This window comes from Pagrus major, chromosome 21 (genome assembly GCF_040436345.1).
Source record: "Pagrus major chromosome 21, Pma_NU_1.0".
NCBI lineage: Eukaryota > Metazoa > Chordata > Actinopteri > Spariformes > Sparidae > Pagrus > Pagrus major.
The window spans coordinates 7,842,301-7,866,350 of record NC_133235.1 but is presented as its reverse complement, the minus strand read 5'-3'; the positions used below and the strand labels follow the sequence as shown (position 1 = coordinate 7,866,350).

General features: G+C 40.6%; 1 protein-coding gene across 5 annotated transcripts in view; it reads left to right on the top strand.

The window, feature by feature from the left end:
- The window catches only part of ctnnd2b (catenin (cadherin-associated protein), delta 2b), a 145,063-nt gene that overhangs the window by 29,475 nt on the left and 91,538 nt on the right, over positions 1–24,050 (top strand). The window lies entirely within an intron of this gene.

The window sequence follows — 24,050 nt, the reverse complement described above, 5'->3', positions numbered from 1 at the left end:
AACACACATTTTATAACCGGTGTATATCAGCTAAATGAAATAGCTAAAATGCCTTATTCCTGAGCTGTTATAAAGTTTTCTTTTCTCACCAGCTATCACTGAATATAAGGAAACAGCTTGTATTGCCTAAGGCAGACCTGCCCCCTCCATTCTTCCTCGTCTTCTTTTGTTATTCAGTTTCCTCACTTCTTCTACTTTTACAGTCTCTCGTCTTAAAAGCTCTCCCTCTCTCTCGCCTTTCACATTTTTTGTCCTCTGTCTGTCTTCATTCCTCTTCACCACCTTCATCTGACCTCACTCACAGTTTTTCAGCCATCTTTCTGATCATAAAACAAAGGTTGCCTTATTATTTCGAGCCCTGTAGTGGTTTCAGTTGGGTGTGGTTTCACATTTTAAGAACACATTCACCAGTCAGATTCAGGTCTGGCTGAAAGCACGGTTTTGGTGCATTTTTAAGCGACCCTGGAGCGGTTGGTAGACTCTGATCTCAACTCAGTTACATTGTCGGGCATCAATCACTGATTTGAAAGATAAAAGAGTAACCTTTACATGATTTTGACCAAAGAAATATGAGAAGGGAGGAAACAGCCTGAAGAACACAAGTAGTGTCTCTCAGTTGGTGTAGCTCACTCTGCCAAGTGTGTGCCTGCTCCATGGCTATAGTCCCTTTATCTAACCGTCCATGTGGACCTCTGACAGCGAGCACACACCCAGTAGATACAGATATCTGAGCTCTGGTGGCACCGCGGTGGCCACTCCACTCTGCTGGCCGAGGACAAGCCCCCACCCAGGGCCGACTATTTGTCAGCCTCTCTTGGCTGTGCATATTTGTGACATTTGTCTGGTAATCGGATGCGCGGCTGTGTGTTTGTGTGACCGCTGAGCGGTGACTGTGTGTATGTGTGTGTGTGCATAAGCATTGGCTGTAACCGCAGCACCCGGCGAGACCCACCGCGCTTCGTCTGGCGGGAAAATGGGCCCCGTCTAGTGAGCCCAGCGAGGGCCCATTACCCAGAAGCTGTCAGAGCACTCTGCTGCCAGTTTAGACTCTCAGCACTGCTTCTCCTCAGCACACATACACTTACAGAGATGTTTGGACTGAGAACTATTAACTGTTTTTATCAAATTGAAAAACTCTTTTCAAAGAATGGCCCTTAATAGTCCTCTGAAGAGGAAAAGAGTTCTCTCACAGAGGCAATCTGAAGAATGCATTTTACTTCGATGTAGAACATTTCCGGCTGAAATCAGACCCATAAAAAAAGCATTACATTTCTATACACGTCAGGTGTAGTTGGTGAGGAAAATGTTTTTATGACTACTGGGAACGAAGGCTAAAACTGTTGCTTTATCACGCAAGGTGTATCTACCTAAGTACTGTTACTACGTTTACCCAATTTGCTGGCAGTGTGATGAAATGCATCTTTTTGTGCATCATAGACCTTGTCAGGAGGAACCAGAGGTAATGAAAATAAAGTTAAAGCAGGCCAAGACAGAGAGAGAGAGAGAGAGAGCATTAGAACAGCGGTGGGGAGTGATGGAGAGACCTCCTGTGACCGGCTAGCTCCTGTTAGCGATGTAGCCTTGTGTTGAGGTCTGTTCCCCATTTAAGTAGTGTTTCTCATAGTCCTGCCCTCCATGTTTGGTGTCATGTTTGAGGTAAGGTGGCTTAGAAGTTGCAGAGATACTTGTTTGAGGTTAGGGCTGAGGTTGGGTTCAGGTAGATGTAACAGGAAATACAAATCAAGCAGCTGCCACCCTGTTATCTGGCTTTTCATTTTCATGCAGTTCCCGTTCTACCTGTCCTCCATCTGCACCTGGGTCCCTTCTACCAGCTCTATCAGAGTTCTGAATAGTATTCTTTAACATAAAAAAACTATAATGGATATTGCTGGAGTGTAAAACATAAATTGATATTCAAATGCCACACTCACCTAATTGTATTTATTAATTTCAAGATAATCTCTTAACAATAAATGGTAAATTAAGTTAGTTAAACTTCACTTAATAGTTATTTCAATGTTAACAAACAATGAAATACTTTTTAAACCATTAAATATGAAGTTGTAAAGGTTTATATATGAGGGGAAGTAACAAAACCTGAATGATGAAGATGAAGGTGATGAAAATGCATGTGAAATGAAAAATAGATTGATAAATGACTAACTAATATGAATAATTTAAAGGTGATCTAAGTCATGCTTCATTAATTGCTCCTTTGTACAACATCATCATTCACAATACAAAAATGTCATTTATCATTTAAGGAAAGTGGCTTCAAGGGTCAAAATGAGAACAAAATATTGACAACATTGGAAGCGATAAAAATGCTTGCTAATTAATAAAGAAAGTGATGACATGTATGTTAATTGAAAAAAGTGATGAAAAGTTAATTGATTTGATAAACTTGATTGACCTTTAATTTATAAACATAATAACTGCAATTTTACAATAAACTATTGCTAAATAAATGGTGTTTGAAGCATTTCATTGCTTGTTAACAGTGACATGACTATTAATTAAAGTTTGATTTAATATAAATTTACCATTTATTTAACGATGGTTATCATAAAGTGGTTCAACAACAAATAATGAAGCCCCGAACTAACAACCCAGCAACAAGAAATATCTTGCGAATAAATAATTGAGTGGGCAACACATTCCACTCATATGTGACGAGGAAATATTGAGGAAACATACTATGAAGATTTTCCATACCATTACGACACAGTCATACTCATTTGCAAAGTGGGTCAATTACGTAACAGCCACATTCATTGTGCTAACTTTGTGTTTAGTCACTGATGTTTCCAAAAAGGAAAGAGTCTCAGTGCAGAATGACGAGGCTGCACTGTGCTGCATACAGCTGAGTCATACAGGACTGTAGCTGCTAACTGTGCCAAGCAGTAAAGTAGAGTTAATGTCTTTTTCATAGTAATATAAAACTGCAGTCGGTACAGTTGAGCCGCGCACTCGGATGTGATTGTGGACCCGCAGCGTCAGAGACGTGGTGAGAACAGAACAGAGGATCAGGCGGAGAGGGATCGACACAGAGACAAGCAGAGAGAGACAGAGTTAGAGGGAAGAGAAGCCACGCTGGTGACTGCTGTTTGATTGATTCTGTGCAGAAGCTTTGCTTTGACTGAGAACTCTAGTCAGTTCCAATTGTAGTTTAATGTCACTGCTGTAATTATACACAGAGCTTCTTTCATAGAGAGTCTGCCATTTAGTGGATTATTGCAGAATGTGGAGAAATTTAAGAACATTTACAAATAGTGCAGTAGAGCTGTTGGTTTAATGTGTGGCTGTACACTGATTATACTGCAGGTTGATTACAATGAGGAAGCTCCTGCGAATAATAAAACTGAATGTGCACTATCATTAACAAACATTAAAAACAAACTTTATATCTTATTTAAACAACATGTTGGTTAGAATTCAGGAACAAGTTCAGTTTAAATGACTTTGTTTTCTTTGTGAGAGGCTGTTGCACATTTCTTATTGATTGCATCATGATTATGATGGTTCCGATGCAGTATTCACAACGTGCATTTGACGTGATTCTCTTGCTAAATGCATGCAATGCATTTAAAATTTAACCAACCACAGCACAGTTAAACCCATGTAAAACACTCACAAAAGTCGAGTGTGCAAAACTGGAGCAGATCAGGCTGAAGAATGTCCCAGTGTGGTGTCCCATCAGGACCAGCGGCGCCTCACATGCATGGACTGAAATGTTAATCAGTCTCATTTATCTTCCCTCACAACAGTTTGTTCATAAAAGGGTGGTAGAACGCTTTGAGGTATAATTGACCCCCTGAACGCATTGTAATGGACGACACACTCAACTTCATATATTTGTTAATTCCTAGCCGTATTACCAAAAAGATGTATTTTTGTGGTGTCATTGGCTCAGAGAACATCTGGTGTGGTGCCCATTAAAAACAGACTGCAGGAAGCTGGTTCAATAATTTATTGTAGTCAAGGATGAAGTGCAATGGTTGGATGGTGGATGTTTATTTCTTTTTCTCTAATTTAACTTACATCATTCAAGCATCCAAAATCTGACATTTCTCTCCTTCCTCAATTAACATAGGATTAAAATGTTGGTATTGGGCATAACAATACATGCATTATCAATCAAATAAATTATTATGAAGGTCAGCAACAGTCCATAATAACTTACGTGGGTTCTCTCTTTGTTCTGCCTGGACGGTTTGGAGGGAGAGAAAAGGAGAGTTGGGCGTAAAGGGCGGAGGTATATAATCCTGGGGGAGTGGTCCAGTCAGGAGTGGCAGTCTATGTAATGATGCAGGCAGGGTGAGACTTTAGGATGAGAGTTAACTTAATTGGTGTAAAAATAATATGTGATGGTAATTTCCTTCTTGAAATGCACCAGTTCAGTTTTAACCACTTCAGTATTTTGTCACGTATTGGGTTTGAATGAAAGAAAGAACAAACACTTACTGTGGGAGTTCTGTGGGACCCCAAACAATTTGACCTGAAGTGACTGCAGTGAACTTATTTACTGTGAAATTGAGCCTTTATTCTACTCAGGATCACCAATGTGTTAGTTTGTTTTTTTCCCACTTTTATTTTTTATTTGTTTGAGTGGATATTTTCGACTCTCTCTCTGTCTATCATGCCCATAAACTGCATCATCTGGAATCACATTACACGCTCCTCTCCAAATGCCAGTGCTCTGAATGGTTATGCTGTCGTTGTGCCTGGATGAAATGCACGCAGACTTTTTAGTTAAAGGCCACTACCTCGCAGCCAATGTCCCAGAATGTTGAGTACAGCTCGGGTGAGCTGTCTGGTATTTTGAAAAGTTGAAAAGGCTCTAAAAGTTTTGATTAAATAAAAGGAAAAGAAAAAAAAATATCCTAATTCTAGCAACACAAACCCTGGTGTAACATCAGAGCAGTGCGCTCGTGTCAGATCTTTAGTTTTTATATGTTTCACTCTGACGTGAGAGGACTCTAATACTGAATAACATCAATACTCTCATTAGCACTCAGCACTGCAGCTCTTTATTCATTGTGTGGATTTAAATTTGTACCCATGTCTTTATCAGTATGGAAATATGGAAACACAGTGAGTATGATTATGATGACGATGTTGTTTTTGATGTAGGTGATGAGGATGTTCATTTTGAAACCTCCATTGATCCAGAGGAGGCAGACTGCTTAATGATGACAGCGGCCTTTTCATGCGTGTGTTCTCCTTATTGATCCGGGAGCGAAGAGGAAATAGGAAGAAGGGTGCGGGTTACATTTTAAACACCAGCGACGGGTGTGATCCATACCGAACTTTGCATATCGAACTTCTGAAGGGAATGCGTAGCAGAGGAGGAGAAAAGGGAGAAGGTCAGGGCTCTCCCTGCTGATCAGGTGGATGGAGGGGAGAGTGAGGCAGGATGGATGTTAAGTGATGTAGCTGAAATGAATCTGGTCACCATCTCCAGGTTTGGTATTGCTCAGGAATCCCTGTGCATTGTTTGTTCCCGAGTCATGTACGGTGATTTGACGCCAGCTTTTATCTCGCAGTAGACTCAATGCAATTTCACACACTGTGATTTCAGCTGCATGAGAGGAAGTAGAAAATGATTTGTACTGTTTTTTCTGCAATGGAGTAGAGGATTTTCTTTGCACTTATCCTTTTAATGTTATTGGCAAAGAAAGGAGAGGCATTGTCAGTTTACTTTATGATAGACATGGCTGGATTAGCAAACAGGCTGGGGACCCTTTCGGAGTGGGAATGTGCCGCACTAAGACACAGTATATCATCACCCGTCTTGTAAAGCAGCTCTTCCTAAATATATTTGTGCTGAATCAAATGGGGTCATCATAAAAATGGGGTCAGTTGACACTTGATAATTATACCGAAATGCTGTTTCACTTTCATTCTTTCTGCCTCACATTGTGTTCTACGCTGTTGTGTTCCAAAGTAATCTGTTGTGATTGCCCTATCCGTCCTGCCGGCTCTATTTTCAGTTGTCATGGAAGCTGGTAGCAGTTGCTACAGTACAAACTTAATGTTTTTTCAAAACCATTAAAGCAGTGCATGAAGTGGAAAAAAATAAGTGCCCTTACTTCCCTCAGGGAGGGTTGAGGCTGGCCCACCGAGTTGGTGGTCTCCGATGGTCAGTCTAACTATTTTGCCGTGTGTGGGTCCCAGGATGCTTTCTCTTCTCTCTGCTTTTACTGAATCACACAGGTGAGCATTACATAGTGCCACCTGGTAATGCAGTTAATTTAGGGCCTTTAGGAATCGTCCAGAAAACCTGATGTTGACAGGGCTGAAACGACTACTGGCAGCTTGTGAGAAGTGCTGGTGCACAAGATAAAGTCACGGTACACCAAGGAGTATAATGTAGAAGTGCCAGTACTGTGCACCGATGAGTTGAGAGGTTGTTATTTGTCAAAGTCGACCCTACAACAACCTCCTCAGCTGTGCTGATCTTGTCCCCATTTTTTGTGGCCATTTTTTCTCTAGCTATTTATTTTTCATGAGTCTAACTAGGTTGGAGGACCCTCAAGGGACCGCTACAACCTGGAAGGCAAGGGTCACATGATCAGACAGCTGACTGCACTAGAGGACTAGTTTTTAGTAGCCTTGCTAGCTTAAATAAGTCTACTTAAATAAATGTTGTTTTTAGATGTGGATACAGCAGCGCCGCTCAGTCTTGCTTCCAATTTTGCCCAATGGCCACTCGCAGTATAACAGAAAAAAAATCCTCTGCTGAACGGCAAACAACTCAGCTGATTCTTTCTCTTTTTCAGTGTTTCCTTTGATTTGAATGAAATGAAAGCAAAAACATTTTTTACTTAAAAATGATCATGAGAAAAAGTAAATAAAGCAAACCTCGTTTGAAAATATACAAAAATGACTTCCAGTAATGAATTTTGAAAACCACATTGAAGGATCCATCTGGTTATGTTCTAGTTTTATGTGTTAAAGTTATATTATTACAGGGTTTTCTCCCCAGTTCTTTAATGTGTGGGTATGTTAGCTGCTTACATGGTGTGAAGAAATTAGAGATAATGAAAAGGAAACAGCACAATGTAACTGTAGTGAAACCGACAAATGTTATTGTTTTTAATCAGTCTGCTATTCCATGTACTGAAAGGTGTTCACTGCAACATTATCAACCCCACAGTGTGCTCTATGAGATAATATTGACAATATATTGGACAATGATACATCCTTCTATCATTTATTTTCAGGCGTTATTACCAGCTACAGTGTGATGTCCTCTTGATGACATCCATATTTTCACTGCAGTCGTTTTGAAGACTATAAAAATTGTTTCAAAGATATCACAAAATTGACGTTGGAGAAAATTAGGACGAAAATGTGGTGGAGGAACACGAGAAAAAGCGGACAGCGGGTTGAGACGAGGACAGAGAAGGGGATATAGAGAGTCGACGTGAATGCAGAGCGAGAAGGGAGGTAGAGAGCGGGAGGGAGTGAGGGAATAACAAGATGAGCCAGGAGGCAAAGCAGGGGGGGTAGTGCTGTGAGATGCATTCTCATGTTAAGCCCTTTTAACCTGCTACCCTGCAAACACACGCAAACACACAGTGAGCCAGCATGAGTCACTCAGAGACCCAGACACTCTTAATAAGCCTAATATCCTCCACCGTCACAGACAGGCTCTGTCTGTCACACCAGGCTATGTGTGTGTGTGTGTGTGCTAACTGACTCCCAGTGTTAGTACAGTCATCTGCGACTGTATTATTGATCTGCCAGTAGAACGGAGACAGAACTGCCACAGTTAAGCTCCGATGAAAACCTTCTTAGTCCACAAACACACAGACACATACACACTCTGGGAGATTTTGCGCACGGACACGCAAAAGTGCACTTTAACACACAAATACATATTCATGCTGACTTGAAAGAGGCCTGTTCTAAAGCACACAGGCTTAAATATTCCACATTTGTGTGGACTGGAAGGAATGCAACGCAAAGCTGCTAATGTTTTAGACAAATTTGGAAAAATAAACTGAAATGAAAACTGTTTAACTCAAATTCTGCCCCCTTTAGTTTGGTTTTGTGCTCATACATTGTTTGATCATACACTGTCCAGCAGCCTGACACACAGCCTGATTCTTTTTTAACAAACCTGGCAAGAACACTGGTTTTACAATCTAAAACAGGGAAAGGGAATCACGCCAATTCAGACTGCCTGGCTCACACATTTGGACAATGGGAGTGAAGGTGAAAACCATACACCACACTATGAGATTAATTGATGATAGAAAAACGTAATTAAACTGAAGTCTTTCTATGCAGTCATGACGGTTTGAAAGCAGTGGACACCTGGGAGTCAGCTGCAGCGGCACAATGGGACTGAGGACGGATCGCCGGCCATTTTGGCTACAAAGTGATGTTTTCCTTAATTTACCTCTGGAAGTCTGCCATCCAGTAAAGTGGCTTGGCTGAACCCGATCGATGCTGATAAGGAGACCTGGCACACAGCTTCTGATAGTGTGTGTATGTGTGTGTTTGTGCAACAGGCCAAGTCCAAAGCCAGCAAATTGATTTGACATCTAGCTAGCTACAGAGTTGATAGCCACAGCTTTGGCTTGTCAATCTGGAGGGAGGAATACAACAAAAAACAGTACACTGCTACGACAGCTCTAACAGTCGGGCTAAACACTGTGCCCTTGGCACCAGCGCTGTCTCACGTGTCGGTTTTCGAGGAGAACTTGTCCCAGAAGTAGCTCAGGGGAAACAAATTCCTTGTAGAAATCGTGCGTCATTGCAGCAGCTTGGGAAGCATTTTGCTCATTTGATGAGCGAGAGAGTGGCTTCAAGAGCAAATGAGAAAGTATGTCAGCATGTGTTATGAGTGATGTGTAACAGAGTTGAAGTACTCTGTCCATTAGAAGACAAAACCTCACTTCCTGCAAAAGAACAGCACTGCTGTCTTTTTAACAAATGGCCTCTGAACAGTTATCCCAAAGGGAGGCTTGTCTATTGACAGTCGCACTTATTTATAGCTCTTGACAGGCTCAATATTTCGGTCCTTGATAACTGCAAAAAGGGGGGAGGAGATGTGAAGAGTGTTGGCCTACTGAAGTCAGTGCACATCAGCTTTTTGTTTGTACGGTGCTCGGCTGAAAAAGATGACTGATCATGCCACTCTGTGAAGTCCTGAAGCGCTGCTCTCGTAGACTCTTTGTAGTCACGCAGAAGGCCCGTGTTTTAATTCTGCTTCGAGGCCTGAACGCCTGTAAAGCTCCATTAGAGAGATGCGTCACAGCCAATCATTTCTGACATCGTGTTTGGTAAGAAATATCACTACCCACATCTCTTTTTGAGACATCCAGACTGATTGGCAGTTTTGGAGAGTTTTGGCACATTGATTATTTATCTGCCAAGAGGAATATAAGCGGCTCCAGGAATGTTTGTCTCTGGCCAGTTCCGGACAGACTGGCTGGTCTCACACCGAGAACCAACATGTCTTCCCGCTCGCTTCTCATTTAACTCCTGGCCCCGAGTCAAAATGGCCGTCTCCCACACTGGCAGACTAGGAAGTCAATCTGACCAATTTAGTGGGTCACAGGAGACTTCTGCTTCTCTCTCTCTCTCTCTCCCTCTCTCTCTCTGCCTCTCTCTCTCCAACCATTTGTTTGGAGCATGTGGACGGGCGAACAGAAATGGCGAGCTGTGGCTCGTCCTGCTGCTCTCTAATCACTCGCTTCAAAGGGTCTCGTGTTTCTCTCTGTCTAGATGGCAGAGGGGAGGAAAATGAAGCCCTACTCCACCTCGGCTGAATTCCTGTACATCAGACCCAGACGAGACTGATATCTCCCTTCACCTTCACTGTCTTCGCTCCAGTTTGGCAGCTCACGCTGAGCTTTTTTATTAAAAAGGAAGAGAAATTCACTAAAAAATATTATCGGTTGCAGCCAGACACAGAGCTCTGCATTCACTCAGTGTTATTTTGTTTGGTGATTGTTATCTGCTTCAGCACTGCCAGCAACAAGCATTATTTTAATGCATTTGCAGCTACAAAGTAGAATTTTGATTGCTTCGCTTTTACGTCAGTATTGATGGACTTTATGAGCTCTAACAGACATGCTCATCATGTACAAGAAAATTGACTTGGTGACATTGGTCCTAACACACTAAAATGTCAAGTACAGACATCTCACCCCATATGTGTTGTCTGAGGATCAACACTCGGCAGGACCGTCTCTGTGTGAACCAAACCCAGGAAAAGTTTTTGCCTCGTATGTCTTCCAGCTTAAATGATAAAATAGGTTTGTCATTTCCTTCCAAAACAAAAGTTTGGGGGGTTTTTTTGTTTGTTTTTTTCAATTTGATGCCCCTAACCTGAGATTACATTGTTTGCCAGTACCTGGAAAACACATATGATCGTACAAAATGACTCCACATGAGTCATCTGCCACCTGTATAGTACAGAAAGGTTTGGTAGTATGTGCAACTAACTTGGTAAAAATGAAAAAAAATGATAAAAAATGAATTGGGTAATAATAAATAAATTAAAGAAATAAAAAAAAACATGTGTTAAAGTATATTAGACCTCAAGAATGCACATGCGTTTGTGTAACAGTGAATGTAAATACAACGTTTAAAGAAAACACCACTGGGTTCCTTTAAGGTTGCTCCAAGTTCCAGTCCAATTTAAACTTGGTTAAAGACCTCAGATCTGGACTGGCACACCATAAGGTCATGTATACCTTGTCATTCAGAAATCTAAGTCATCAAATAATACACTAAAAATATATTCACAGGTCTTATCTCACACCTTGAGGATGACATCGGATGAAACTCAGAGATAATCCATTTTACGACTTTCGTCCAGACAATACCATTGGCACTTTCCTTTTATATGGTTTGGCAGAGCCTGGAAGGTAAAAGGTTTTGGGAAAATGTCTCAAGTGTCATGTCAAATACAATGGACATAGCCATCCCTCACTCACAGTGACCGCTATTACTTACTGACACCTCCTCCATGGAGCCCTCCTCCTGTTACCTGGTCTCACAGCTGCTAAAAGAGTGGTAGCTTGTCACTGGAAACCACCACATGCACTGTTGGTGAGGAAATGACTCAGCTTACACAATATTGCGCAGCTGGAGCTTTCTCCACAAAATATTCCTTGCTGGTTAAAGCTACTACAGAAAATGATTGTTTTATTATAAATCTTTGTGATTAATTGTCTATTTAAACTATGTTTTTCATGTAATTGCTTGCTGACTTGCTTATTTAGAATACAATACATATTATAAGGGCAATCTCTCATCACTAATATATACATCACTCCTTTTAGGCAGCTGTCTTTTAGGCAACTCTCGCCATCTTGGCAACACCCCCAGACTGGGCTTTGGGCTAACAAGACCCCTGCTCATTAAAGGCCATCTGTAGCCACAACAGATTGGTTAAAACTGGTGTGAATCTAAAATGTGCACTCGTGTCAGTTCAGCAACACGATAGGCTGATATGTTTCCTGGTTTAGCTTTGTTAAAGCAGAGGATTAGACTTTTCTATTCAAAATGCTTTGGTTTGTGTCCTCTATTATTACATCTATGTATATACATATCATTTATATAAACTCTTGGCTGTTTCATCATGGATGGTGGAGGGAATGAATGGTGAAAGGATCACAAGGCAAAACTCAACTAAAGACTGTAGTCATTGCAAAAAGGAATGCCATGTAGACTTTTGGTAGGGGTTGGGACGCAGGCAGGGGACTCCATTTCCAAGCCATACACTTTATAAATCTAATCATTTCTAGGAGGTTTTGCTCTAACAATGTCACACTACATGTACCTTTGCGTCAGAGAGACAATAGCTGTTTCTTGTAGGGCCACAAGAGATCCTTGTCAAGAAAAAATGTGAGCATATGTCAACTTAAGGGACCAATGCGGTAATGTTTCTGTGGGGACAGCCACAAGAGTAAGCTGAATTTACTTTGTGGTCGGATCTGCCACTGACAGCAGCCCTGGGGTCCCTCAACGGGACAGAGTCCAACTTACACAGAGGCTTACACCTTGGCTTGAGAAATTTTCTATCTCATTACACCATCCTGCCATGCATTATGCACTACGTGGCCCTTCTGTGAGTAGCAATGTTCAACAATCTCCCGAGGCTGTTGACATTTTCAACCCGCTGGATTCTCTCCTCTCTTGAGATATGAGATACAGCCGAGTGAGATAGTACCTGGACAAAAGCAGCAACAGTTTGCTATTGTTCCAACATAATGCGCAATTAGGTAAAACTCAGGTGACCGGGCAAGATAAAGCACGTAGTTACAAAGCACACCGGGGTCCTCCATCTTCCAGCTTACACTGTAATTAAAGGTTCACAATAGCCGTTCTGGGACGTGCCTGGGCTTTTTCCCCTGGCTGTCTGATGGGTTGTCTGACTGCCACCAATTCAGCAGGTAATTCTGGAGTCACATTTCAATAATAACAGCATCCCTGAACTCCGTATCTTCCTCTGTAGCTTGGCCGTGTGAGTTTATCTATATTCTCTCAGGATCTACAGTGAGAAATGTTACAGGTTTCCTGTAACTCTCACTGGGCCTGCACAGTATCAAGCTTCAAAGTGCTGTTCAAGGTTCACCTGTAATATCACAAGCTCCATATGGACTAATTAATGTCTCCATGCTGGTCTGAAGTCAGCATTATGATATAGGAGACTAATGGCTTTCTGTGTTGGAACAGGCTCTTGCTGCATTGTTGTTTCACTTATTCTAAAGCTGCTTACATCTGCCGTCCAGCAACACTGGTGCTCTGTACCTCAAATGCAGAACATCTCAGCATGGCCATTTCACGTATTCAACAAAATATATCAAACTGCAAGTGACCCAGCATTTGCGACCAAATGATCATTTGAAGTGAAAGATTTCTGTCTCTAAGTGTCCCAACTTCACTGATGGCAAAGGCTGTGGTCAAACTATAGACTACTACAACTCTGCACTGCTGCTGGCTGTACTCTACAGTTGATTCCTGTTCTTATATGCCTTGATAGTGGGGCTTCTACTCGGATCTGTGACTTAAACATGACATTGCTACTCAGATGGTAGGGCTGGGCAATATGATGGCAATTAACATGTGATGGTAGAAATGTCACCACTCTTGGAGATTTGGCAATGCTGTTTCCAACTCGAGAGCTATCCTTTAGTGCAGGGGTACCCAAAGTTTTTCCCTTGTAGGGACTAAAACTAAAACTTAATGGTGGGCCACGGGCCAAAAGCAAACACCTACTGTATTTTATTGCCTTGTACTACAATTCCAAGTTCCAATATTGGATGACTTCACTTTGCCTGCTGTGCTCATGTTACCAAAAATAACAAATATTCAGCGATCCTACATAAGAGCATGTTTACCTCGCAAAAAAAATTAAAGCAGCATGAACAGCAATTTATTTTTTGTTACCTTTTTTTTTCTCCATCCAGCAGGCCAAGTTACACCTATAGCTGGCCCCACTTTATATTTGGTGGGGTGGGGCTATGTAGCAAATCAGGTCTAGATTCTTCCTTACTTTCCATTGGTCTTGCTCAGTAACATAATGCGGCTTACCGTGTGCTCATGTGACGTGAGAGCAACGATTGGTGGTAGCATAGGTTCCATCTATGCGGGGGCATTGGGTTTTCTGCAGACCCATTAAAGATAGGTTGGGAATGCAATGACATGACATCATCTAACATTATCTACACCCCCAACCGCCCTAAAAGGATAAAAGGACAAAACAACATGGAGGAGGAGACTGAAATTGTAAATACAGAGCAGGATCCATTGCAACCAACCCAAGATGAGGGATAAGAACGTGTTACTAAAAGGGGTGCGACTTCTGTTTTCTAGTGGGCAGAATCACTCAGTTGTGTCTGCTGTTGCAGTGAACACTATAGACTGGGACCATATCATTTCCAAACTCAAAAAAGTGGATTTAGTCTAATGTTTCTAACTGATATCATAAACATTGCTTATTGTTGCAACCAGATAATCAAACTTTGAAGCTGATAGGTTTCAAAGACTTGATTTCATTTGATAAGTTTGCTCACTGCTGGTGAAGAGGCGTATAATTCAGGATACTCAGACAGCAGCAAAAGTAGCTTGTTTTCCCTGGCTTGATCTCTGTGGTAGTAGTAGTAACCACTCATTGTCTGAAAGTGCCTTAAAACTCCACTTTTATCAGGAAGAGTGAGGGATGATATAAAAGCTAATGTGCCGAATGCCTAATCAATTCAACTTCACTGAGAAAGAATTGGCTGCAGCACCCACTGGACACCTAATGCAGGATCAATGATCAACGACCTTATGTGGATATTTGTAGGATGAAGAATTGAACAAAGGTGTTTAACAGCACTTGAAGCTAATATCATCTTATTGTTTATGGATTCTGGATAGTTCCTACTCCCACTGGGATCAATGAATTACGGGTCTCTTTGACATCATATCAGCTTGCGCTACTGTCTGTCTTGTGTTGCATTATATGGCAGTTTTTCTGGAGCCTCTGGCAGACACACTGCTATCATTCCCAGGAAAAAGAAAAAAGTTGTGACATTTACACACTGCGCTCTGAAGCAAGCTTGCTTCTTGTTTTTTCTCAGTTCTGAGGGTGTATACTTTCACAGAGTAGGTGTAACACCAGCTCCCACCCTAGTCAAGGTCATATTTGGGATTATATCCTGTCATCTACACCTTTAGAAACAAAATATTGTGGATATTACCATAGCAACAGAGTTTACACAATGGATGTTTTTAATGTCTCAGGGTTCCTGCTCTTATCAGGTACTTAACTATCATATTTTTCCTTCTTTTGAAAAGGATCTTGGCTTATCTGGGTTACTGTAAATGGAGCATATAGTCTGCATGCAGAAATTCACTAATTGAATATGATAGGATACTGAACAATGGGTAGCTCAATGTTGGATAACACAGAGGGTACTGGATATTGGGAGATACTTTATGAAGCTGAATAACATCTGTGCAGAACATTGCAATTGCTCAGATTTCCACTAATGTAATTTGTGCTAAAACATGTATGATACCATAAGGTGGCTTAGATAAAAGTGTTCATGGACCAAATATAACATGCTTGAGGCAATGAAAATATAAGAAATAGTAATGCTTGTTATAAATTAAATGCTCAGAATGTTTCAGTTTCATGCTTCATGACTGTTCCATAGAACTAGCTGTGTCTCGTCTATATCTTTAAAGCTGCACTAGTCAATTAAAGACTGTCGCAAAGGCAACACTAGCAACATGGCTACGGCTAGCAGCCTGACTATTGTCCAAAGCAAAAAACAATCCCAATTTGAACCAGAAACCCCAATATCAGTGCTATGAAAGGCAGAGTTAAACACCCGGTTGCAGGTTTTGTTACTGACTGATCTCGTAGAAAGAATGCAGGTTTTGAACCGTCTCAAGTCCCAGTGGTAAGGGTAAAGATATCAGCATGGGAATAGCCTGTGATACAACGAACGATTCTCTCTATCGGGTGAATACCCATCCGTTAATCCTTACTTCTTCTCCTTCTTTAGGTCCTCCATTAGCAGTTTCTTCTTCTTTTGCAGTTATTCCAGTTTTTCCACTGTTACCTGAGAATAACGACCACCAAAAACAATACTTCTTCCTATTTTGGTTGTGGATTTCCAGATGCACTTCCTTTGTGCCTAATTCTTCTTTCATATTTTTGTGAAAAAGCTCATATTTTAAGCTAATGCTTTAAGCTAATGTTTAGGATTTACAACTTGCAAATAGGCTGTTTGATTCAGTCTGACTGCCCAGAGTCAGATATATTCATAAAGGATTTGGTGGAGAGCAAAACAGAGCTAGAGATAAAGTGTCTGCTGGATGTGTAAACAGGGAGGTTTTCGCTTACACGTTAACCATATTAGCTCAAAGACGGTTATCGGGTTGTGGTGTCCAAAAAATATTATTATGCAGAAGAATTGTTTCTGTTATGTAACACCAGCAGGAGCTGCAAATAAAAACTGCATCAGCAGATAATGAGTTAAAAGCACATTTAAAAGTGAAACTACTGTATGTTTCCGACAACTGGATCCTCCACCATACTGACTTGGTTAGATGTAATACTTGTAACAGTGAAGCTCTGAAACATCACAGACATACAGATGGGTCACACATTCAAGAGAACACAATGTTACAAGTCTCTCCTTGGTGAAGATTCTACTGAAGGGACTATTCTTCCCAAAGATATCCCCTCGTTTGGTGATTTGACTATAGAGAGCTTGTTTAGCAGGTTTTTCTGGTGACTGTGAAGGCCATAGGATATTATTCACATCATTTTCACATTCATCCAACCATTCAGTGAGTCTTCATGCCCTGCATAGAAGCACACTTTTCACTACCTACACTATTTGTTCAGGTTTTTCTTTAATTTGTCGCTGTATTCTTCTAAAATGTACAGCATAACAATAGCCCAGACATCATTGATTGCCAAGGCCCTGACTTGGTGTTACAAATTAATTTTAGTGTCTAGAGTTGTCTGAGTAGACAGCAGAAGGAGGAGCAAACATTCATTATGATATGAAAAGCAGGTCAGGTGGCAGTGATTCATGGTCAAAGAACTGACAACACTGAATATTGGTGAGGCCTTTGGAAATAAAGCAAGTATACTTTTCTGTGAGTGGTAGAAGAAAAGTTTGATGTGACACATTCTAATGCTAATTTAGACTTTGCTGAATAAAGCAGCTAAAGTTAACTATGAATAGTGTGGCTGACAACCCGTGATTAATGCCTAAATATAATAAGATCTTCATTAATGATAATCATCCACTTTTTTTTAATAAAAAACTTTGGGTTGCAGCTGTTTTTTTATGCAAATGTCTGTAAAATGGTTTAAAAAAAAAGTGGTCTGAGTAAATCAACAACTGTGGTTTTAGCTTTTGAATCTAAATTACTGTCTACACAATCAATGGCTGCATTATTGTTTGATGGTTTCCAAGAGCAACAAAGGGCCTTTGCTTTCCTTTGTGTGTGTTTTTTTCTTTACGGGTGGCTCTATTATTTAACAGCTCTGTCTACAAGAGGGCTGGTCATTGTGGTCAGCACAGATAACAGATAATATGCAGGGCATGGAAATAGATGGATTATATGGACTGGGTTCAGAATGTGTTTATTGGGTGGATAAAATGACAGGATTTTCAATGCTATCTCTGGCATTCGCTCTTTTAAGCCCCCCTCATTGGATTTAGCCGAGCTCTTTCCTCTTCTGTTTCCTCTCATCTGTCATCCCTCTCTCTTTGTATTATGTTCCCACTTTCATTTACTACCTTTCTGCTTGAGTATCATACTCCTTCTCTACATCTCCCTCTACACTCTACCCTTTTCTTTTTTTTTTTTCTATTTTCCTGACTCTAAATGCAGCAGACCAATCAGTTAGACGAGGTAGTCAGAGAGCAGTGTTCTGATTTGTGACATTAGCTGTTTTTCTCTAGGAATAGCACCAAATGGGCAAAATGTGCTCTTTAAAGCACCTGAAAATATGGGATCAGAATGTACAACAGGGGCTGATCATTATTTGAAATTACCAAGCATTACGCTTCCGATCTTTTATCATCTGACTGAAAATAACAGCTTTACCGAGAGATGCTTTTAACTCAAATTGTCAGAACAGTGCTCCAGTATTACAATCAAGGGCTTTCACCTAACTTGCTATTTACCTGAATTGAATTGAGATTATACCCTGATCTTGACATGTATTTCCACTTGTAAGGATCATTTGTATACTGGTTAATAATTACATATATTTGTTTTATAGTCCTAAAATGGTAGAGGCCAAAAAGTCATATAGTCTAATGGACCCAATAGTTAAGTATCATCAGGTTTTATTTTAGGCACCATTGCTGGGCAGAGTTCCAGGAACTTTGGCATTGCTATAAAACTGTTTGTCTTTCTTTTCCTATTTTGATTATAAGCTTTTAGTTGATTAGCTGATAAGCTGATTAATATTAGATGAGCCATCAGAGGTTAGCATAATAGAGCCAGAGATTTGCACTGGGTCTGTGGCCTGTGCACTATGTGTATTTTGCTGCTGTTCCCAGGAATACACAACCACCTTATTTTTGGTCATTCATTACAGGGTGGACCGTCAACATATTCATATTTACTTTGTACATTCATAAATTGGTCATCTACTTCCAATCCATTTTGTTTTGGAGGAAATGTAATTGCTGCATCAGTCACATTCACCATTCATTTTTGTAATCCAGTCAGTAAGTAGTTAGCAACTCAATCACCAAAATGAATATTTTCTGCAAACCACAGATATGTTGGAACCTTACGTTTCTTTAGGTTCTATCTTTGATTTTAACTTGTGACAATGCTGTGCTTATGCTCCGTTTAGGTTTAGGCACGAAAACCACTTGGTTAGGGTTTTTGTTGCCAGAAACACAGAAGTAGATGTCCGGAGGTGTCGTTGAAAAACACCCTGTTTTGTCAACCCAAACACGGCTAGAAATTGTCCCCAGGTCTCCTTAAAAACATGCAGTGGTTTCACAATTACAAATGTTGAAACACAGTCTCAAACTGAGGTTACTGGCCTGGCTGCCTTCTCGCTCAACTCCACCACCATCTCCTCGACCTCCCGATCTGAAAGTCAGGGTTTACAAACATGTAATGATAATGTGATAAGTGATGTGATGTTTGCATACCAAAAGGAAGGATGAGTACAATCACATAGCACTGAGAAGCTTGATCTTTGCACACTCAAACCAGAAAACCAAGTTTAGCCCTGTGCAAACTTGTATACACACAAACTAAGCCACACTTACACCTGCGCGTTCGTGCACACAGCATTATATCATTAGCGGTGATGAAGTGCCATGCCATGGCGTGACCTGCAGCAGGAGAGTTGATCACGCTGTCAATTAGTTCTCTCTCGGTCCGCTAATTACACTGTCACATCCCATTGACGCGCCATAGAGATTCGATGGGGAAAAAACACTAACTCTCTGTGTTTCCTGGGCCAAGAGGTCAATGAGCTGTTTCAGATACTGAGGTCTGATTAGATGTACCTGGTGGGGGACTGCCTGTGTGGGCTGAGAGGAGCGGGAGAGAAAGGTTATAGCTCATTTGGTAGACAGTCAGCCATTATGTGTACTGTTAGGATGGTGGGTCAATCTTAGAACCACCAAAATTATTGAATAATCAGCATCATTTCTGGGAGAACCCCAAGTGACTTCTTAAAATTGCTTGTTTTGTTCGACCAACACTCCAAAACCCAATCCTAAAACATAGTAGAACAGAAAAAGCATCAAACTATTATGAGGGATGGAAAAGTTGTGAGTCATTCAGTGCAGTAAGTTTGTCAACACCTTTGCTCCAGACTGAAATATCTCAACAACCATCGAATGGATTTCCTTGATATTTTGTTCAGACATTGATGATCACCTGAGGATGAAGCCTACTAACTGTTGATCCCCTGACTTTTCCTCTGGCACCAAAATCAAATGAACATTTCTATTTGCCAGATAGTTTGGTTTACTTTGGTGCAAAAAACTAATGACATTCCCATTAGCCTCAGATGTACCTTGTCATTAATGCAAATGCTAAGGTGGTGAACATGGTATTACATCAGCTAAACATTAGCATGTTAACACTGACCAGGACTCCCTGGAAGTAGAATTCTCATATCTCAATGGGACCTTCCTTGTTAATTAAAGGACAAAAAAAGAAAAGAATAAATTGTTTAGCTCGAAGTTCCTTTGTACAACTTTACAGAGCCACTAGCAAACTGTAGACTCTTAGTTTTGTTACTTGATAAATAACCTAAACAATTTTTTGAACATCAACATTTTTGGTGATTAATTTTCTCCATCTCTAATCTAGGGTAATGATTAATCAAGTAATAGACAAATAGCAAAAAGCAGAGCTTGTAGAGCTGGATGGCAGAGAGCAGAGAAGAAGTCTGGTCGCCTCTGATCACACCCTGATTCTGATTTATGATCCATCCAAGTGTTAGATTAGGGATTGTTCTGCTATAGTGTAGTTTAGTTTAGCCTATTCTCTTCCAAGATATTCCATTATATCATGATCTAATTCTGTTCTCTTCTCTTAGTCTCTTCTCTTGTCTTCTGCTTTTCCCCAGTCATATCTGGTCTCGGCTGGTCTGTTCTGGTCTGTTTTGATCTTCCTGACAATACGAACAAATTCCTATATTTCCCCCCAGCTCAGACAGAAATCTGAAACCCACTGGACTTTTTTTATATTCTCGCTCCAGCCCCTGTTGATGCAACCACTTGATGATAACACCACTTGGTCTCTTTCCTCACAGCTTCCAAAAAGGTTTCTACCTGAGCACTTAGGCTGCATTTAGTTTTACCTGCATCACATCCTGGGCACTGTTAAATAACACATCTACTGAGTCATGTTCAAGAGCACTGAGGCAAGATTTTGACACTGGCAAACGCATTAGGACAATGCGAGGAGCAGTCTGTCCTGCCCTTTAAGAAAATATTGACTCAGCCTGTGTCATCAGTACTGGCTGTCTGAACCCAGACTAGTGATAATAATCCCCATCCTCCTGCTCCATCCAAGGTGTATGCGTGATGTAAACACGCTCCATCCTCCAAGACACCCTGGTTCAGTCTCTCTCTCCTCCCTTTGCTTTGTGTGATGCATTTGTGTAATACTTCTTCATGTACCAAATGTGTGGCTTGTGTTCTTGTGTGAATGTATGTGCACGTGTGGGGGTGTATTGTTTGGTATAATAACGCCCGATGAATGATGAGTCTGCTTTGCTGACAGAGGGTCCCATTGACATGTATCACTTGGCTCCCCCCCGCAATCCGTCACACACCACACACACACACACACACACACACAGAATGGAGGTAATCAATGGGATGATTTAATAGCATCCGTTCTGTGTCGGCAGGGAGTGAATAGCATTTTTTGCTATGTTTAGTTATGGAGGCTGTGGGTTACAGATACGGAGGATTTCATACTGAAATGCTTTTCATTTTGAATCATGCACCAATATTGACAGGGGAGAATATTACCTCCTGATATTCATCAGAGAATATTTCAAAGAAGATTGATAGCACTCTCATGTGTGTCTGCTCAATAGAAAGCAAGAACCAGAGGGCGATCAGCCTAGCATAAACACAAGTTAGCTAGCTTGGTGTTGTCCAAAGTTGAATAAAAAAACAAACAACTTGTGGATTTTACATTTCTGATACATACAAAGACATAACGTGTTGATTAATAAGCATTAGTAGAATCAATCACATGTAGAAGGCTTACAGGGGTAGCACATAACCGACTTTCCAGTACCTCCATTTTATTAACAAGTGGTTGGTGATCCACTGGTCGAGGCAGTTTAGATGCAGCACACGTAGCCCTGCTTGCTTGGAAAACTCAGATCAAGTGATCATCAGAGGAGCACCTAACACATATTAGCGGTGGTGCTTTCATGTGGGATGTGTCTAACTGTTAAGAGTGTATGTGTGTATGGCTTTGGTATGTATCATGATATGAAGTCACACTGCACTGATCTGCTATACTCGTTGGCAGTTAATTATCTGTACTGCATTGTGCCTGCGGTCAACTTATATCATTATGTGGCTTGGATTGTAGCAGCGTGGCTAATGTTAGCTTGCCAGGATTGATCTGCAGTACTGACTGTCCTGTCAGCAGCTTTAGCCAGTTGAGCTGAAGAAGGTGATGTGATGGTTGATCTAAAAGATAATACAATAACAAATAATAAGCCATCTACCCCGCAGACAGCATCAGGTTATGTTTACAGTGATTTATTTACCAGTTTTTAACGGGTAATATCTCTGACTCTGCTGTAGCTGTATTGATCGTTTGGTTTGAAACTGTCCATAATGAGTCTGACAGTGTTGTAGGAGTGCAAAGCAGACCAGTGGACTGCTTTTCAAAACCTGCCGCCTACATTACCCACAATGCACTGTAGACGCTGAGTGGCATCACTGGAGGCAATTTATCAGATTACATGCAGCTTCCTCCAGAGCCACAAAAGGCTTTATACTTGTTCACATATGCAGTTATACTCCCCAGTCCCTGTAAACACACTTTAATGTGTAAAACTGGTGGAGTTACCCTTTAAGCCTGCATTCAGTCTTGTTGGCACGATACACAGTAAACATACTAATGACTAAATGGTGAACCTTCCATTTTCTGTACGTGCAATGTTAACTAATAGGAGAAAAGAAGTACAGTCTGAGTAGTGACCGGGCTAACTGACTCGGCTATTGGCTTTTTTAAAAAACCTAATACAGAATTGTTATTTACAACTGTGTAATTATCCAATAATTGATTTGAGAGCATTATAAATGACAACATCTGTTGTATATGCAGGATGAGGAGTAAAGGCTGCAACTGAAGAATTATCAAAGATGTGGATTTACATAGCTGTAAACAATACTGGATATATGTCAGAAGCTCCAACTACCGGAAACGACTAACAGTAATAACTCATTACTAAACCAAAACGATGCTATTTGTTTCCCCTTCTCTTAAAATATTGGCTGTGGAAACTTCTGTTCTCACGGTGTAGAATATTTGACACCTACTATATTCACGCTTCATATTCTTTTCCTGACAGTAAATGAGGGCTAGTCACTGGGAAACCTACTCATCTCAGCTTCGTAGAGGTCATTTCAGGTCACATGGTTTTTGCGGTCCCTGTTATTAGCATTGTAGTAAATAGTCTATCACAGCACAAGTGGAAAAACTGCAGCATATGGCAGGAGACCAAAACAGTAATCAGACATATGCACAGCCTAGTCAAATGTAAATGTTGAAAAGTCAACAATATCTTGGTACAGTTTGTTAATGAGAGATTTCATCTCAAAAGTGACACTAGGCCTATACAGTATGTCCACTTTAGAAACACAATTATTTATTTGTCAGTGCCTCAGACATAGACACACTGTAAGTGTTGTTCCTTATCAGACAATAAAGTGAATTCACTCTATTTGCAGTACATACAGATAGGTTTATGTATACTAGTGTTGTTATGATACTGGAATTTCTAACTTTATTTCAATACCCTGAAAAATATCGACACTTGATACCACGTTGGATACCATAAGGAGAAATTGACCTACCATGAGGTTTTTTTAGCAACAGCAAAAGTTAATTTACTCCTAACTATAGTAAGAAGAGTGGGAGGAGGTGAGCCTATGTGGGCACTGCAGCGGTGTGTGTATCAACTCGCTGTTGGAGAGAAGAGAGATTGAGAAAGCGCAACTGGTACATGTGTACCTGTACTGTGAATAATGAATACTGAAACTGTTACTCTGAATCAATATGTATCGAAATGTCAATGTTTTTGACGACACTAATGGTGATCAGGGTCATCCCTCATTATGGACAGCTGTTTACATGTAGGTGAGGCTAAGAAGGCATGAAAGAGGTGGTAAACATTATCAGCTTTAAGATGAATGTTCATTAAAAATAATTGCCAAATTTACAACAAGGCACTAAAACTTAAGACTGAGTCGTAGAAATGATCACCCTCAACAATGTTAAATGAAAGTGCAAGATTTTCAAAGGTTCTGTGACTTTTAGACTAATAGAGTAACTGTGTGATATACGTCTTTATGTGTTGCAATGTCCAAAAATGTTAGGAATCAATTAATCTTTGTTTTCAGTCATGAATTCTGACATGCACTTACATCAAACAGTAGATCATAATCACAAACATAATGAAATTGTACCTCTGTCACCTCAGTAGAGAAGTATTTGTCACAGGTTTTATCCAATCAATTATACAACTACAGTAACTATAAAATTGAAATGAACTGATTGATCTTTAACTCGTGGAAACAGATGCCGCTGTGTTCTCTTTCTTCGCAGCATCTCAGAAACATTTTAATCTCAAAGCCCTGTATGCCCACTGCAATCTTTCCTCTGACAGGATAAGAATAACAATTTTGTTGGATATAATCCTTGTTTCTCCAAAAGAAACTTGAGAAACAGGCTTGTTTTTAACTTGACAACAATGTATTTTGGAGTGTGGCTCTTATTGTTTCTGATAAGCGCCTCTATCCCCAAGGTCCTGAAGAATTTTACCA